Here is a 14,607-nt window from a genome sequence, read left to right as displayed (position 1 = left end):
CCTATTTGTTTTGGTTTTTCATTCCTCATTTTTAGAAAATTAGACTTAATATCCACCTTCCTGACAGCTCAATCTTATCTTTAAGTCATGTTGTGAATGGGGTTTAATCTCTTGTTTATAAAATAGGGAGCACCTTCTGCAACAACATGGCTGTGCAGTCCTAAATACTTATCTTGCGTCAGCCCTATTCATACTTCTCAGCCTTATCATTATTGCCTACTGGGATCCAGGAAATCTCCAAACAAAGGTGCAGTTGGATAAGGGGAACTGCTTTCTTCCCATCCTGCACTGCAGCAGAGGTCCTGTCCATAAGTACCAAGTTTGAATTTTGACATTTTGGATTGAAGCTGCTAGATAATCTGTACTTTGCCTCTGCATACAAAAGAGGGAAGAAATTACAAGACTAAGGTGAGATAAAGTAATCGTATATGAATAGAAGGAGGATCATTGTGGAAGAGAAAATGCTATTATAATTTCATGTCAAAAAATTTTCAAAGCTCAGTAGTCTTAGAATTTCACATTTTCCTCATAGATTTGGTAAAAAAAAAAAAAAAAAAGAATTGTGAATCCAGTGGGCATTTGATATTCACAAGAAACAAACACCTCTATAGCATGTCATTTTCTTAATAAAATTTAAACTGAAATAAAGTTTAACTGAAAAAAATACCTAGTCTCCATACACTTTATGACTTGTATAATATGGCACTGAAATCATTTGTAAAGACTTCTTTTGGGGAGGAGTTGTTTTGGAACACCTTCATTGAAGTACTTCATTGAAGTATACATGTATTCAGAGGGTGCAGAAAGCATACTAACCATCACAAAGTACACACTTCTATGAGTGTGACCATCCTCAAGCAGTAGAATAGGACTAGCCACTGAGAAGCTTCCCTCTGGGTCTGTAAGATTTGTTCATTATGTGCAGCAGTTCCTTTATTCATTTTTCATTGCTAGAGTTTTGTATTGTGTGAACATATCACAGTTTGTCTGTTCTGCTACTAACACATTTGTGTTGTTTTCAGCTTCAGAAAATTATAAACATTTTGTTGCTACAAATACTTTTTAATGTGTTTTGGTGCACTTATATATATGCATCTATTGGGTAGATAATTCAGGGGTGCAGTTTTTGTAGAGTATGCATATATATTCAGCTTTGTAGATACGGCCAGTTTTCAAAATTGGTTGTTCTGATTGTTACATATTTCCCTCCTGACTAATGAGGTTGAGTACATTCTTACCTGCTTAGGACCATGTGGCTGTTCACTTTTGTGAAGGATCTGTTCAAGTCTCAAGAAGATACTGTTTGGCATATCTACTAAAGCTGAGTACACACATATTCTATCATCTGGCAACTCTGTACCTGTTTTTCTCTTTAGTGATTTGTCTTTTTCATATTGATTTGTTGGAATTATTTATATATTCTACATTTTAATCCTTGTGGGTTTGCCTGAGCTTTGCCTTTTCACTCTATTAATGGTGGGTTTTGTTTTTTTTTAATAAAAGGAGTTCCTAAATTTAATTAAATCCAATTTATGAATATTTTATTTTGTAATTATTCTTTTTTGGTGTTCTCTTTTAGAAATGTTTGCCCACTCCAAGATCATGAAGATATTCTTCAGTTTTCTAGAAGCTTAATTTTTTAATTTATATTTTTATTTTATGTTTTTATCTAAAACCGCAAAATTAATTTTTGTATAGAGTATGAGGTGGATTTCTTTTTTCCTTGATGAATCACTATTTAATGTCCTTTCTCCATTAAATAGATATACTCTTATCATCATAAGTTATATATTCATTGATCTTAGTCAATTACTAGATTTTTTTCTTTCTTTCCATTGCCTATCTTTATGTTTTAAATTCTGCCTTTTTCCATCTTTAGCTTTCTCCCAGTGATTTTTATATTGCCTAGACAGTCCATAAAGTTATTATTCATTTTAATTTCCTATATAAAGCATATAAGAAGTTTATTTGTATCCGAGATAAATTATTGCCAAATTCATCCTGCCACTTTATCTGAAACCTCTACCTTGTAGCTCATACTACAAAGACTTAATCTTTCCTTTTCCACTGTAACACTATCAGTTACCTTTCTTTTGGAAGCAATTTTTCACAAATAGTATTTTTTACTTTATGGACATTTTTTCCTTATATTGATAAACAGAGCAATAAAACCATAGGTGAGTGGTGAGCTAGGCTCAGACAATAGTTAAATGACTTCCTCACAGGTAACAACAGCCTTGTAGGACATGTGGTTATGTTTTGGCCTGAGCAGATTTATATAACTGTATATCCTAAACCCCTGTGGTCACTTAAAATAGCTGAATCTATGAAATTCTTTCTTTTTTAATTGTTTAAAACATTTCTTAATGCTATGGCCTGGGTCATTTTTTTAAATTGAAGTATAATTGACGTATAGTATTAGCTTCAGGTGTACAACATAGTGATCCAGTATTTTTATACATTACAAAATTATCACCATAATAACTATAGTTACTATCTGTAACCAGACAGAGTTACTAAAATAGTGACTATATTTCCTATGTTGTACATTACATGCCTGTGACTTGTTTATAACTAGAAGTTTGTACCTCTTAATCTTTATCACCTATTTCACTCATTTCCCCACCCTTTTTCCCTTGCAGCAACCAGTTTTGTCATCTATGAATCTATTTCTGGTTGTTTTTTTTTTTTTTTCAGATTCACTTGTTCCGTTTTTTAAGTTCCAGATATAAGTGAAATTGTACAGTATCTGTCTTCCTTTGTCTGACTTAGCATAATACACTCTAGTTCCATTCATTTGGTTGCAAATGGCAAAATTTCATTCTTTTTCAGGGCTCGGTAACATATTCATTGTATATATACACCACATGTTTATCCATTTGTCTATTGATGGGCACATAATTAGTTAACTAAAAAGAGACAGTTCTGTGCTACCCGTGATGGGGAGCAATAAAAATAATGCAATCTGAAGGTTTGAGAGAAATTCAAGTGAAGAATGACATCTTAATTATATTTAGTCTTAAAATGTGTTCTGATTGTAATATTTTTGTTGAAGTACATATTTGGTAGTCTTGATTGCAATCCATGAAGTCATTCTAGTTTAATCTTAAATATAGAATAAAGTTTAAGTAAATCACTCTTGTGCTAGTTTTGGAAACATTTTTGCTGTTTTTGTTTTCTTACACAGATATCTCCGATATCTCCTCTAATTACCTGCTTTTGAAAGTGAAAGTAAATGTGTTAGTCACTCATTTGTGTTCAACTCTCTGTGACCCCATGGGCTACTGTAGTCTACCACACGCCTCTGTCCATGGGATTCTCCAGGCAAGAATACTGGAGCAGGTTGCCATTCCCTTCTCTGGGGGATCTTCCCGACCCAGGGATCAAACCTGGATCTCGTGCATTGCAGGTGGTTTCTTTACCCACTGAGCCACCAGGGAAGTCTTCCTGCTTTCAGTAATGTTATTTTAGATATTGAAAAAAGATTTTTGTACATATCCATTCAATAATAGCTAAAAGTAGCTCTAGTTTTTAATACAAACTGTGTTTTCTTTTTTTACTTTTTTTTTTCATTTATTTTTATTAGTTGGAGGCTAATTACTTTACAATATTGTAGTGGTTTTTGCCATACATTGACATGAATCAGCCATGGATTTACATGTGTTCCCCATCCCGATCCCCCTCCCGTCTCCCTCCCCATCCCATCCCTCTGGGTCTTCCCAGTGCACCAGCCCTGAGCACTTGTCTCATGCATCCAACCTGTTTTCTTAACAGATTTGCTGCATTGTTTCCCCTGCTATTTGTCTTTAAGTTGCACAAGTATTGTATGATAGGCAAATGACCAATTAGATTGTGAACAATTTAACCAGTGAAAAAGCAGCTATGCTTGAGTAGCTCAAGATGTGTCTCAGTGTTCTAAACTATAACAAATCTGGGCTTTGTTGAGTTAGTGGGGGAAGAGAATTCCAAAGATTCCAGCCACTTTTCATTTTTTAGAGATAAAATGCCTTATGTACTAAAATCATGATTTAATGTAATAGCAGTTGTGACTTAAATCTCTTGCCAACATTTCAGCCAGAACATAGAAGTATACAAACATGCAATACATTGGTGATGTTTTAAAAATATTGTGGCTTTTAAATTTTATCTTTATCTACTTGTATGTAAACTTGTTAGAGTATTTTCAATACTTCCTAAAACTAAAATGTGAGAAAGAATTTACTATGTTAAATATAAAAATCAACATTTAGATTTCTCACTGTATTTGAAATAAATACACAAAAACATTTTCATGCAGCTTCTATACAAACACTTTTAAATATCAATCTGGGGATGCTACATATGTTGTCTAATTTGAAGAATATAGTGATTAGCTGAGGTTAACATTAAAACATTAACATTAAAAAAGAAAATCTTTTTTTGTTATTTTTAATTTTTTTTCTGGCACTGCACCATTTGGCTTCCAGGATCTTAGTTCCCTGACCAGGTGTCGAACCCTGGTCAACAGTGAAAGTACTGAGGCCTAACCACTGGACTGCCAGGGAATTCCCTAGGAAAACATTTTTTAAATTAAAATTATATATGGTAAACATTTTGTTGTGTCAAAAAGGTAAAATGAAGTTTATAGGAAATTTACTATTGCCATTTAGAAGAACAAAATAGTCTCAACATTTTTTCAACTTAAAATGAGTTGTCCATTTTCATATTATTTCATCTATCACTATCAATTTCCATGTAACAGATAAAAACAAAAATCTATATGTAGAGATTTTACATTTAGACTTTGCTTTCATGTGAATTCACTTGAATTTAGGGCTAGAGGTTTTTGAAAGTTGGATTCTTTAACCTTAATAGTTTTTAGCAGTTTCAGTGGTTGCAGGGGTGCGACATCACTGAACTCTTCCCCATTCCGCCAGAAGGGGGCAAGCCTAGCAAGCAAAGGAAATTAATAGGAAAACTTTGCCCCGCCCCCCTGAAAAAAAAAAGGAAAGGCACTCAAAATTCAGAAAGGTATAGCCCCAAAGCTTCTTGGGGTGGCTTTACTGTTTGAGAGTGTAAAGTCCCTAAAGCCAAGTGCCCGCCCCCGCCCCCCCCCCCCCCATAAGCAAATCTTAAGGCATCAATACACGTTCATGCAGACTCAGGCCTATCTAATAAAAATTATTAACCTTGCAGAATGCTTACCAAGTTCCAGACCTGCTAATCTCTGAATATACTACCTTTCTTAATCTTCACAAAAACCTTGCCAGATGGACATTCCTATTAATCTGGGGAACACAAAAAGTCACAAAAAGTAGCAAAGCCAGGATTTAAGCCTAGCTCCTATTACAAAGTCCTTGCACTTAAACTACTGACACTACTATATGCCCTCGTTTTCAGAGAAGCTAGGAGTGTAGGCTTTAGCAGGCAAGAAACATGGATATGTTAGTTGACTAGAAAAGGGATTAGTTTCTTAAGTCAAATGTCACTAATAGGCTTTAAAATACATGGCTTGAGTACTGATGGTGGTCCAGTGGTTAAGACTTGAGCTGCCATGGCAGGGGGCATCCCGGAGCTAAGATCCCAAAGGGGGGGGGGGGGCAGTTAAAAACCAGATGAAGTCCATTTCCATGCTTTTCCTTGGTGTCTCTGTTTATTTCCTATCCTGCAGTAGAGTAATTCTAGGGCAAAAGTATGGGACAGAAGTCAGAATCTGGAGTTTTACCAACTTGGTCAATTTTAACTTTATAGTTAACTTGGTCAGATACTGTGGCAGGTTGCAAATCATGGCCACAATATTTCCAGCTCCTCACATCAAAGTGAAGTTTGTTTTCCCACCCCGAGTATCTGGGCTGGACTTGTGCTTTGCTTTGACCCATAAAATGCAGCATATATGTTTTCTCGGCTAACTCTTTGTCTAGACCTTGAGAGGGCAGGCTACTTCAATCTCTTGGGGTCCTGCTGGCATGTATAGACACTCGGGCTAAAACACTGAACAATGAGAGAATGATGAGAAACTATACGGAGAGCTAATACCGCCGACACCACGTGGAGGAGCGTCTAGGCGGACTTCCTTATCACCAGAACTGTGAGAAACAAAGTGATGTTTTAAAGACATTATATTTTACCATAAAGTTTACTGTGTAGTATACAACCAAAACAAAAATGGGGAACAAAAAAATGCGTAAGTTAAATCTCAAAGTATTTAATGTGGATTCCACTTTTCCTATTTACTATCACCTTTCCACTTTTCGTAAAGGTATAAAATAGCCCTATGTATTCTTTCTCTTCCTTTTTATAATATACAATTGGTAATGAACTGAAAATGTCAAAAGGCTGTAGCTAAAAGCCAAGGTCTTTCCAAAATCTTAAATAATGCCTTACATAATTAGAAATGTACCCAAAATGAAACTCTGTAAGCAGCTCCAAGGGCTGGAAAAGCATTTCTCTGAGTTCTAAAATAAAAGGGCACACTAGTAGTTCTTTTAGCAATTACATTCTTTAAGGATATAATAATATACATAAATAATTTGTAATGTGAAATGTCTTAAGCTCAAGGTTGCAAGTTAGCAGAGATCCAAACAGATCTGAAACCCTTTCCTTTCCTTATATGCTTCAGAACAATTGAGACTTTCTACTAAGTAGAACTATATACATTATTTATGTAATAAACACTCTGTTACTATGTCCATATATTGCTGTGACTCACTCAATAAGAAGGCACTATCTTTAATATCCATTTATAGATGAGGAAATCAGGGTACAGAGAGAAGTAAGTTGTTCAAGGTTACAATGCAGGGAAATTTTGCTCTCTCTGAGGGAAGAAGGGGGAAGGGTAGAAAGCAGAAATGGAGTTAGATGGTATTATGTTTTCAAGTAACAGCTCCGTGTAAATAATTCTTCCCAGGGAAGTAACCATGAGAGCAAGGAGGCTGTTGCATGTCATTTGAGATCCATGATGTGTCTCAAATATTTCCAGCTTTTGTCCATCACCATGGCCCCCTTGGCCCCCTCCACCCTTTAGCTATAGAAAACATCCCCTAAATATACCTTGGAATTTTTCTCCTGTTTTGCTCATTTGGCTCCTTCCAACAGCCACCCACCACATACACTTCAAATGTATAAGTGGAGTCACATACCTTCCAAAGTCTACCAGTCGTACTTTCCCCACAAAGCCTTCCAGGTTCTCAATATGTTAATATAACTCTCTAGACTTCCAACAGAATCAACTGCTCCTTCCATCACGTTTCTTTAGCTCTAGGATTCTAAGCAATTTTTTCACATCACTTTCTTAAATTTTTTTTTTTTTAATTCTGTGGTCGTGCTCTGCAGGATGTGGGATCTTATAGTTTCCTGTCCAGGGATCAAGCCCATGCCCCCTGCAGTAGAACCACCAAATCCTAAATACCAGACCACCAGGGAAGTTCCTCCTACATCACCTTAATTAGTTGTTCATAAAATATATCTTCCATAGTAACTTGCGATTTTCTTGAGCCTAACCCACTTTTCTGCTTACAGTGTGTATTTGAAAACATTCGTTGTAATGATATCTGAATTAGAGGGCATTCAGTCAGAGTGAAGAGGGCATCTTTTCCAGACTCAGTTAATATAATATAAACTTTAGAGACAAGTAGAGGTGACATTTCTGATATTGCCTCAAGGCATTGTCAGTTTCAGGGTAAAGAACAGCAATCTCTTATTTTTAGTTCAAGTTAGAAAATTCCACAGCAATTTCATATAAGCAAGAGCAGCAGGCGAAATCGGGGATTCCTTGGTAACTCAGCTGGTAAAGAATCTGCCTGCAGTGCAGGAGACCTGGGTTCAATCCCTGGGTTGGGAAGATCCCCTGGAGAAGGGAAAGGCTACCTACTCCAGTATTCTGGCTTGGAGAATTCCACGGACTGTGTAGTTCAGGGGGTCACAAAGAGTCGGACATGATTGAGCGACTTTCACTTTCAGGGGACAAAATCTAGAAGCAGAGGACACTAACTAAACAGTCAACCCACCAAGTTTTAGATTGTTTATGAAGCACAAAGTTTAGTGGAAACTAGCATTTACTACTAGTTGCACTGATAGATAAGCTCACTGACAGACAGCCGAAGTCAAATGGGGCTGCAGTTCCTTCAAGGAGCTATCCAGTCATTCTTTTATTAATCAATTAATACCAATTTTCCATTAGACAGAGAAGCCACAATTTTGGTGAATCATTTTTAGGAAGACAAGGTAGTACTTTGATTTCATAAGTCACTTGGAATCTGAGGGGAAAACACCTATATGTGCTTGAGTATTTGCTTTTAAAATTAATTAAAAATAAATATAGTGATATCCATTTCTAAGAACATGAAACCATGATTTAAAAATCACTGTATTCTGCAATGGAATATTATTCAGTCACAAAAATGAATGAAATAATGTCATTTGCAGCAACATGGATAGATGTAGAAATTACCCTCCTAAATGAAGTCAGACAGAGAAAGACATATATATGACATCATTTATATGCAGAATCTAAAAAAATGATGCAAGTGAAGTTATTTATAAAACAGAAATGGATTCAGACATAGAAAACAAACTTACAGTTATCAAAAGGGAAAGTAGCGGAGGGATAATTAGGAATTTGGGATGAACCGAAACACAATATTATATATAAACAGATAAACAACAAGGATCTACTATATAGCAGAAAGAACTATATTCAGTATCTTGTAATAACCAATAATGGAAAATAATCTGAAAAAAGAACACACATGTATATAGATGTATACTCTTTGGATTATTTTCCATTATATATGTATTTTCCTATATATATTATTTTCCATTTTATATATATATGTGTGTGTGTGTATATATACATATATACACACAAATGAATCACTGTGCTATGTACATGAAACTTTTTAAATCAATTATACTTTAAAAACATTACTGTATTCTAAATAAAGCCTTTTGGTCTAAGCCAGTGTTTCTGAAGCTTTTTTCCATTATTGCTCTACTCCTACAGGAGAATATTTAAATTAAATTTAAATTCTCCCTAGTGAGAGTGATAAGGAGTAAGATTTTGTTGGGTAGAGTTGAGCTTTCAAGGGCCAAAAACCATTATTATATCCAAGAGTCTTTTTGCCTTTAAGAAAGTTTCAGAATGCATGGTATAAGCCCATTAACAGAAAACTGCAAACTCGAGATTACAGCCAAAAAAAAAAAAGATTACAGCCAACTAGTCTTAGAGTCACTGGTGGTCCAGGAGTCATCCCCTTGGCTGTGTCTGATAATATTAAGACTCTCAATGTGCTACTCACCCTTATATCACCCTGCTGGGATGATGTTTCAGGTTTGTCTCCATCTTTAAAATGAGACAGTAGTTTCATGTTCTCTTATAGTTTCAGGGACAAGGGAACAATCTGAAAATATTTTGAACACCGAATCTAATATTTATTTTATGGAATCTAACAAATCTGTTCTCTTGAATGGAGATATCTGATAATGTGCCTTAACCATTAATTAGCTAAAATGCTAATGGTGTTCCTTCCCTGACTCTGCCTCCTTGTTCCTTCCTAAACATACTATTGACAACTGTACTTTAAAATAGACATTTGTTTCATCCACATCCAGAAAGGCTGTAACAGGTGTGTTTCCCTAATTGCCTTTTACCAAAGGACTGCTACAAGGATTAAATTATTTAATATACATAAAATGCCTAGCATAATATAGTTTATTCTTACTATAAAACGCAAAGCCATAAATTATGAAAGAAACAACATATAATCAACTGAAAAAGCAAAGATCTTACTGTGTAAGTGAATAAAATGATTGTTGACGTAACCACAATACTGTTATCAAATCTAAAAAATTAAAAATAATTATTAATATGATTAGTTTTCCAAGTTTACATGTTCAGATTTCCCTGAGAGTCTCATAAATGTTTTTGACAATTGTTTTGTTTCAATGAAGATACATACAAGATTCACACACTGCACTTACTTGATCCATCTTTTAAATTTCTTAATTTTAGGTTCCCCTCCCTTTTTCCCCTTGCCATTTATTTGTTGAATTGTGTCACTTTTCCTATATAGTTCCCCACACGATTTTGCTAACTGCATCCCTGTGGTGTTTTAAAACATGTGCCTCTATCCTTCTAATTCTTGTAAACTTAATAGCTGGATCTAGTGAGCTTCTCAGATTCAGGCTTGATGTTTGGGGCGAGAAGGCCTCATATATGCTGTCATCTACTCATCATACCCATAGTGTGAACAGTGAGTGCTGTCAGGCTGATTTATTCATCAAAAAGCATTCAACGTTTCATATAATGCCACCCTCCTCTTAATATGCCTTCCTCCTCTTACTATGCCTTCCTGGGCTTTAGTATCTAGAAGGCTAAAAATGCATTTCTCAAACTCTCTTGCAGCTAGAGTTACTGATGTGATTTGAATTCCATCAATTATAGGCAGTTGTGTTTAGTGAACTGAGTTGTGGAGGGTTGGGTTGTGAGGCACCTTCATGACAGGCTGTATTATAGTGAAAGACACGTGGCTGTGGAAACAGTGGTTGTAGGGGTGTCTTCCCCATTCAGCAGGTAACCTCCTGAGCATGGCCAGATCAACAGTCCTTTGACAGCTCAGTTCTTTAGCCTGGATTTGTGAGTTACTCCTGAAGCTCAACCCACTGGCTGTTTCTTCAACCCTGCCAACCATTTGTGATAAGATCATGCAACACATCCCTTTTGGCTTAACTTACTAGAGTGGATTTTGTTCTCTTCTTTGAATCCTGACTAATATAGCTCCACTAAGAAAAAATATTTTCAGCAATTGTCAAACAGTTGCCTCTCACTTTTTTAAAAGAGTGAATTTAGTTAAGCTTGTTAACAATTGCCTGAGTATGTAAAAATATCTTAGGAAGGTGAGCCTTTTTAAAAGAAAAAAATAAAATAAATAAATAAAAGAAAAAATCATATAGCAATTTCACATTAACATTGTATAAACCTTCTAAAAGAAACAAAGAAGTACCTTCCCTACCAGTTTTATTGAGAAATAACCAACATGAATCACTGTACAAGGTTAAGGCATACAGTATGATGGCTTGATTTACATATACTGTGAAATGATTACCACAATAGGTTCAGTTAACATCTATTATCTTGTAGATGCAATAAAAAGAAAAGGAAAAAACTTTTTCCTGTGACGAGAGCTCTTAGCATTTACTCTAATAACCTTCCCATGTCACACAGCAATGTTAGCTACAGTCACCATATTATACATTATACATTACATCCTTAGTACATATTTATAATGGAAAACTTGTACCATTTGACCACCTTCCTTCAATTACCCCTCCTCCCAGTGTTTTTCAAACATTTAAAAATTAATCCATGTTAAGAAAAATTAATCCACATCCATTAATGAAGACAATTTTATTGAAAAGCAATTTAAATATTATCTTCACAAAATTTTAATTCTATAGTATGAAGTAATAGGTATAAATCTTCAGAGTCTGGCAAAGAGATTTTTATTCAATATTTTATTACATAAATGTAAAACAGAGAAGTTGAAAGAAACTATACCATGACCTATCCAGTGACCAAATTATACTTACACCTGTCACCTGAACTCTAAAATTAACACTGTTATATTTGTTTTACCGCACGTCTAACCATCTATACATCTCCCTATCATATATTAATCCATCTTATTTTTTGATACATTTCAAAGTAAGTTGCAAGCATGAGTACAGTGCATGCACGCTCAGTCATGCCCTGTCTGACTCTTTGTGATCCCATAGACTGTAGCCCGCCAGGCTCCTCTATCCATGGAATTTCCCAGGCAAGAATACTAGAGTAGGTTGCCATTTCCTACTCCAGGGGATCTTCCCAACCCAGGATCAAGCCTGCATCTCTTGAGTCTCCTGCATGGCAGGCAGATTCTTTACCAACTGTGTCACCTGGGAAGCCTGAAACATGAGTACACTTCACGCCTAAATACTTCAGAATAGCAAAAAAAAATTTTTTTTCAAGTATAGTATATGGCCACTGGAGGGCTTCCAAATGCCGTAAAATGCATTAGAAAGTAAACTAGTCTATGAAAGTGAAAGTCTCTCAGTCGTGTCTGACTCTGCAACCCCATGAACTATACAGTCCATGGAATTCTCTAGGCCAGAATATAGGAGTGGGTAGCCTTTCCCTTCTCCAGGGTATCCTCCCAACCCAGGAGTCCAACTGGGCTCTCCTGCATTGCTGGCAGACTCTTTACCAACTGAGCTATCAGGGAAGTCCAAACCAGTCTAGAGTGTCTAAGTTGTCAAGTCCTGGGGAAGGTCTAGGCAAGAAGTTGCACGGAGTGTAAAGGGCATCAATCAGATGGAGAGACCCAATCTGAAATCCAGCAAAATTGCAACATTTTCAATTTTTACCCTCATACCTCTCCTCCTCCTTTTACAGCTACTACAATTATAAAAGAGAAAACACATAACTGGTCTCTCTCCCATTCAAATGATTTGTGCTATTGAAGGTAGAAACTCTTTAAATCAGAATCTCAGAAAACTTGATGGAAATCAAGATGGTATATTTGCAGAAATGAGCTGGCGTCATGAACTCAATGTTAACTTTCCATGAGGGCAGGAGCTTAGTTTATCATTTATCCCTAGCATGTAGAACACTGCATAGTACATACTAGTGCTCAATTAATATTCACTGAAGGATTGGTGCATTCAAGTGCTTAATTCAAAATATAATATTCACATATTTCCTGTCATTACTAATCAATGAGGTTTTTCTAAAATAAAAATAAGCCTCAACTTAAAAATAAGCACATAGGTTGATTATCTAGAGCTAGAGCTGCAATTATACAGAAATGACAGGTTTTCCATATGCAGTGGGAACTTCAGTGCAAGTCTATAGTGTATCCACCGCTGAGGCTCACCTCACTGGTGAGCAGGTTTTGCCGAAGCCCCTGGCTGGGCAGAAGCCGCACTGCCTTTTTTTTTTTAGTTCTCCCACTTTGTTGCTCCCAGCCCGTCTCCCTCCACCCTCGTGCACACATGCGCAGTCATGCAACCCCAGGGGCTGCAGCCCGCCAGGCTCCTCTGTCCATGGACTTTTCCAGGCAAGAATACTGGAGTGGGTTGCCATTTCCTTCTCCCGCACTGCCTTTTGATGGAGACCACAGGAAAGCTTCACAGAATTGTTAGGGCACTTTTCAAACACACCCTGGGACTTCCTAGAAACAAATATGAAGTCTGTCTGTGAACCAGCAGGGATGAGTCTGTGGAATCTGAATTATTGCTATTGATGTTATTCTCCTTTAGGGTTTTTAAACTGGTGATACCTGAGGAAATTCAAATGTGCTGCAACTTTAAAATTACCTTGTTACGGTGATCATTTTCTTTGAGATTTCCTTGGCCTGGAAGAGTATTTCCATATTCAGCACAAGTTCATCAAGCTAGCACACATCTCAACAGCTACTGTGACTTTTTTTCCTTTCTCTTTTTCTTTCCTCCCCCGCTCCCCCCACCCCCCGCCTTTTTTTTCTCTGTGTCCCAGCGCTTGAGGATAGAACTGGCAGACTGGTGACCGCTGGTAGTGAAGACAGGACACCGAGCGGGCCAGAGCCCATCCCCTCTACCTCTGTACATTATGCGGATCGGGGTTGCACGCCCGACCCCTGCCAAGAAAAGGATGGTCCACAGGCACCGTCTCCCTCCCCGAGATCCCCAGTCTGACCCCCATGGTGAATAGGCCACACTCACTCAGTCGCTGCCCTCTGCTACTGTGATATTTTAAAAAACATATATTTTTGTCTCTTTAAGAGAATGAGAGACAAATTATTTTTTAATGTGTCTACATAGAGAGCAACATGAATAATAATTTCAGATCTATCCATTTTCCTGTTAGAGATCACAATTGGTGGCCTACCTAGATGGGAATCAAGGACAGGGAAACGAGATTTAAAATCCATAAATTCACCTTGTATTTTATACTCAAAATAGGTATTTAGAGAAATTTCATGGCATAAGCTATAAAAGGTTAAATGTCCAAAGTAATCTGCTAGAGCAAGTGCTACCCTCTCACTAAAGGAAGGTAAGATCTGCAGGCCCCTACAGACTTTCAAATAGCCCAGTGAAGATGGTCATTAAAACATACCTTAGAGAAACCACATTCTTCCAAGTGAGCCATCAGAGGCTCCCTGACACTTGGTATAATGTGATAGAATCCAAGCAACTGGCTATTGGTGGGAGGTGGTTGACTGAGACCAAATATCCATTTGTTCTTTCTCAGAATGTTGCTTCTCTATGTCAAGGTTTATACTAACCACAGGTACATTCAGTGAAATAAGAAACAAGCAGTAAGCATCATTTCCATAAAGGTAAATTCATCCAACTGAACTGGGTTCCTTCTTTTTCTGTCTTTACGACCTTCCTATTTATTTTGGTGTTAAGATATCTTTTTTGTTAATAGTGATAATGAAAGATAGTTTCATGCTTTCATTGTATTTACCTTAGTAAAAATGAAAGTAAAAAACTCCGTGTTAGTCTCCAAAATTATCTTGAAAATTTAATTGTACATGAAAGTTCAATGTCTGGAAAAGTCAAAAAGTCTCTTCCAAATTAAGATTCTGTAATGCAAAAAATAAAATAATCAAC

The 14,607-nt window shown here is 36.5% G+C and overlaps 1 non-coding gene across 1 annotated transcript; it reads right to left on the bottom strand.

Moving 5' to 3' along the window:
* Positions 1–13,496: 13,496 nt before the first annotated feature.
* On the bottom strand, positions 13,497–13,645 carry LOC122674982. Its single transcript, XR_006335140.1, has one exon. It is a non-coding gene; the product is annotated as a small nucleolar RNA SNORA57 (small nucleolar RNA).
* Positions 13,646–14,607: the final 962 nt, after the last annotated feature.

This window comes from Cervus elaphus, chromosome 18, assembly GCF_910594005.1.
Source record: "Cervus elaphus chromosome 18, mCerEla1.1, whole genome shotgun sequence".
In the NCBI taxonomy this organism is placed as follows: domain Eukaryota; kingdom Metazoa; phylum Chordata; class Mammalia; order Artiodactyla; family Cervidae; genus Cervus; species Cervus elaphus.
Note: the sequence above shows the minus strand (reverse complement) of the source record. Positions and strands in the feature narration are given on the sequence as shown.